The sequence below is a fragment of the Mastomys coucha genome, unplaced genomic scaffold, assembly GCF_008632895.1.
Source record: "Mastomys coucha isolate ucsf_1 unplaced genomic scaffold, UCSF_Mcou_1 pScaffold14, whole genome shotgun sequence".
Classification (NCBI taxonomy): Eukaryota; Metazoa; Chordata; class Mammalia; order Rodentia; family Muridae; genus Mastomys; species Mastomys coucha.
This window is the reverse complement of record NW_022196896.1, coordinates 82297601-82302398: the sequence shown is the minus strand read 5'-3', so window position 1 is coordinate 82302398 and position 4798 is coordinate 82297601. Positions and strand designations below refer to the sequence as shown.

At 36.9% G+C, this 4798-nt stretch overlaps 1 long non-coding RNA gene across 1 annotated transcript in view; it reads right to left on the bottom strand.

Annotated features, from left to right (window-relative positions):
* Positions 1 to 307: 307 nt before the first annotated feature.
* Positions 308 to 4798, bottom strand: part of LOC116089171 — a 37855-nt gene continuing 33364 nt past the window's right edge. The window contains exon 5 of the long non-coding RNA XR_004118197.1: positions 308 to 1294. This is a non-coding gene — a long non-coding RNA (uncharacterized LOC116089171). The remainder of the gene's footprint in view (positions 1295 to 4798) is intronic.

Genomic DNA, 4798 nt, shown 5'->3' with positions numbered 1-4798 from the left:
GACCAAAAATAACAGCACACAAATTACAGAGAGAGATGCTTACATCTTTAGATGCGTAAGCCACAGTGCACTGTGTTCCTTCTGAAAAGCAGGTATTTATTCACATTATTTCATGCCGTAGAGTTAAAAAGAATCTGGAATTTATAAGCTAATTTACTGGAAATAATCATAGACAACGAAGTAATAATGTCTACATGTTTACACTTTTCTATATGTAACCTGACCTGCACATTTAAAAATGTAAACTAATTTCAGAATTTATTTGTAATTATACCATTATTTATGTTTCTGTCAAGTGAGTTTTAGTGCAGGAGACTTTTATTTGGAGTAAGATAATTGACAGATTCTTACAAGAAGACAAAAGGCACAGAGTGCATACATATTGAGTTTCCAGTTTGCTTCTCTGACATTAAAATACTAACTTTTTAAAAGTATCATTAAACTACATTTGCTGCCATAACATATTAGTCTTTCACGATCAAATATATATCAAACACACATCTTTCAGCTGACAGTAAATCCAGTCATGCCCATTTTTTTATCATAATATAGTCATAAAAACTGATAAAAGATTCTTAGCCAAACTGCATTTCCAAGAATGGCAGTGCTTATTGATACCAAGTAGGAACAGAATAGGCTATGGGCACAAGTATATAAAATCTACATACAAATTCTAAATGCTAAGAAACAGTCTGTAAGATCTTATCTCATTGTCTGAACAATAACCTAGCAAATAAATGCCTTGAAGGATAACCCCGAGAGGCAGAATAGTCTGCCACCACCTCAAATCTGCTACTAGTAGAGTCTTGGCCTTAAAAGATCAATGCAACTCAGCATCTTTATGTTCAATGCTTCCAAATATAACTGTTGCCACACCATAGAGTCATGACATAAATGTGAATCTGATAAAATTTCCACCATCTAGATGTTCACAACACAATGAAGGAAAATGACAATGGACAGGTTTAATGCAGTCTGTACATGATGCAAAGGAGCTCTGCTAGGCCTTGTGGTCATAAGTCCTTCTGCAAACACTTTGCCTTGCACCCACTAATCCACCCTGAATGAGGAGCTTCTTCATAGGTAAAAGTCTGAACTGTATTTGTTAAGACTGATGTGGTTCCCTGAGGAGTGGATACAACCCTGAGGAGGGACAATAATGTCCCTGAAAGAGAATTAGCACGTGGACCATGTATCTGGAAGGAGTATCGTGGGCCAGGAAGACAGGAGTAGAAAGAATGACCTCTGGGGAAGCTTCATGGTTTGTATTTGAGCTCACTGAGATGCAGAATATCTGAAAGAAGAAGAGAATCCTGTGAACCAAGCCAATGAGGTAACCCCATCAGCCCCAAAGCATGCACATTAGTGCCCAAGCCACTCCTGTGGGAATGTCTCACTGAGAGTACCCCCACCCAGAGGAGGGAGAGCTGGCAAAATGAAGACTGCTAAGCAGTTGCAGCTAACTCAGATTCCTGTGGTCCAAGAGATTTAGATTTAGTGACTCTATCATCTCAGATAAGTCAAAGCCAGTGCCAGAGACCATCAGAGATGAGCTTACAGCCACAGCCAGATTATGCACTTCTATAGAATCTTCTATAAAAAGGAGTTTGTACATTGTCCTAAGGACTTTGAGGGATCTTAATAGAGGAAATAGTTTTATCAAGTTTACATTTTAGGACAATCACTCTGATGGCCTGAGAGATCAGAGTGAAATGAATACGTACTTAGATATGTGGCTTGGCTTGACCTGGACACATGGCAGAGCACCACCCTTGTATTGACACAGATAAGACAGGACAACGCATGAGAATTTCAAAGGAATTAAAGGTTCACTTACCTGACACTAAGCATCAAAGAAGTACATGAAAAAGTTAAGGCAATCATACCATGATAAAAAGTTTTAAGTGTTCCATTTGTTACAAGAGTAGGAGAGGACCACATAATGGTTTTCAAATTGTGTTTACAATGAGAGAAAGAAATTGCAAGAACCACACACACTTGGAATCTTGCAAAGGATGAGAATTATATGCTACATTTTAACCTTTAAATATCATCAAATGGCAGCAGTTACATTAAGTAGATTCTGAAGAAATGAATTAAACATTTAGTCAGTGGCTTCCCAAGAAACATTCAGTTCTATAATACATAAAATTATATATATATAATGTCCCTGAAATTTATTTTTAGAAATATATATATGTATATATATAGAAATATATATATTTCTAAAAATCCACAAGAGAACTTTTGGTAGCCTTCAATCATTCTTACCCATTTACATTTCATACATTTTTCTACAAAGCAGCCTTTGGCCATAAATACATTGGATTGGAAATAAAGGAGCTTGCTTTGGGAAATACTCTTCATGACTCATCCTTTTCACAGACTATAGCTACCTTATCTTGATGCTTGAGATGATGAAAATGTACAGATTTCCAAGTACTCAGAAAACCCCATTTAGGCATACGCAAAATGAGTTAGGAAGCTATTTATATGGAGTTAAAATGCAATCTCTAAAGACAGTTAGAATAACATTAGGTTAAGTATGAGTTCAAAGGGATAAGCAAACAGATCCAAGGGTTAGCAATATCCTAGCTTCATGGAAGTTCTTGGATGAACCTCCATCTGCATCTGAGAAAATTTTGTTCTTTTTTTTCAATCAACCACAGGTTAGATATTGCAGGACTATCTTATCTCCCCATAAACATGTGTATTGAGGAAAATATTCATAATATCAATTTTAGAGATACTCCTGTCCTTGATCTGTGAGGAATTTCATAGAGATTGGTTTAGTCTCAAAAATATTTTATGACCACCCTCCATCTGTTTTAAAATAACTTCACAATAATGTATGATTTCTATTCTTATTTTGAAACCACTGGCATTTGCTCAATCCATAAACAAAAACACCATTCTTGAAACCACCAGACATCAAGTATGCAATTTTCTTCCCTAATACTTTGTCTGAAAGAAAGGCTACACTGGATATTTACTGTAACCATTGTGCATGCGTTCACATTCTGCCGCCATCTAGTTAAGTTCATTTTAATGAGTCACATTGTGAAGCACTATATTTTTTTGTTACTAAATTTATTAACATATACTTATGGGCATAGAGTTATACTGTTTTTTTCCTTGTGGTGTTTGTGCTAGGACTAATTTTTACTAATTTTCTTTGTTTTTCCAAGGAATATTTTTGTCTTCCTAAACCAAAAGAATTATCTTTGATGTAGTGACCAAGAAAGAATGTAAAAGTTTCCATATACTCCAAAATAAATTCCTAATATGTATTTATCCATATACTTTCAATGTGTCTTCCATTTTTGTCAATCTCATATATCAGAAATAGAAGTCAACAGATATGCCGGACTTCCTATGTCAGTGAATTTAACACTTAGATTCAGGATCTCCTGGTGTGCTTTTAGAAAAAGTAAAAATGAAATAATGACAGCAACAGCACGAGATGAATTTTATGAAAAGTTACGGGAACTCTCAAAATCTCTTGCCTTTTCAGAGTTGAAAAGCAATCGCACCTTGATATGTGAAGTAAATTAATATTAAATATTGATAAGCATTTTACTATGCATACCCATGAGTATCTTGCCTGTAATCTTCACATCATAGTTTCTAGATGTATATGCACATAAAACATACCAGTCTGGCATACAAAATATTCCACAATGAGGCAGAATTATGTGAAGAGCTGAGTTAGATAAAGTGTAGAAAGACCTTATTTTCCTATTAAGACCAGTTATATACATGCATCATTGCTAAATAGGAAATTGGAAATTTATTCAATGCCAAGAGAAGCCATTTAGCCAGAGATGATTCACGTTTTGCCTCAAGTAGTCTGGCAGACGGGCAGACCACTCATTGGCAAATTTGAATGGTATTAAATTGAACAGGTAAAAAAAAAATAGGTTTGTGAATTAACCAAATTAAATTTGTGATGTGTATTTCCGAATAGCTTGGACAAGGGATGCTGATGTAACTTCCAGAAAGTGCAAAGACTCATAGCACAGTCATCCTTCCAAAACCAAACCTTGAGGGCATGCCAGAGGCACCCATCCCCAGGCCCCTAGTAGCAAAGCAAAGCAACAGGCTGTGTGAGCCCCAAGGAACAAAGCGAAGCTGTGTGGTCTTGGAGCCATCAGTCTCCTTGCACCACAGTTACTGGTCCTGATCTGTCAAAAAGATGAGGTGAAAGGAAGAGCCCTGTGTAATCCAGCTTGGAAACCATGCATATTTCTGTTGGTTTCATTGATCAACAACATGCCCATTTCCAGTTAGCATTCCCCGCCATCTTGATTCGGATCCTCCAGTTAGCATTCGCCGCCATCTTGATTCGGATCCACATCTCTGTTTCTTGCTGTCTCCTGGGTCCAGGTGATCCTTTGTCTCTTGATTTCTCTTTTCTGAGTCACGACTTTCAGACTCCAATGACAGTGGACGTAGCTTGAATCTACACTTCTGTTTTCCTTCTTTTACTCCCCATCCTTTTCAAGTATCTGGTGATGAAATAAAATCTGTGTAGTTTTCCAGATACCCACACAGTCTAAGGAAGGAGGATGTATCCTAACGTTCTCCTCACTGAGCAGGAAAGGGACATCCCATTACACTCCTAAGAATAAACGTATGTTATTTGGTCAATAGGAGTATGAGCTGGTTCTCAAAGAGGCATTGCTTTGACTCCTTGAACATTTTCAGTGTTATGTCTTTTGTGTGTCCAACAAAACAACCAAAATATAATTTCGAGAGAGGTAGGCAGAACCTGGAAGTGCCTCTCTTACATGGTGCT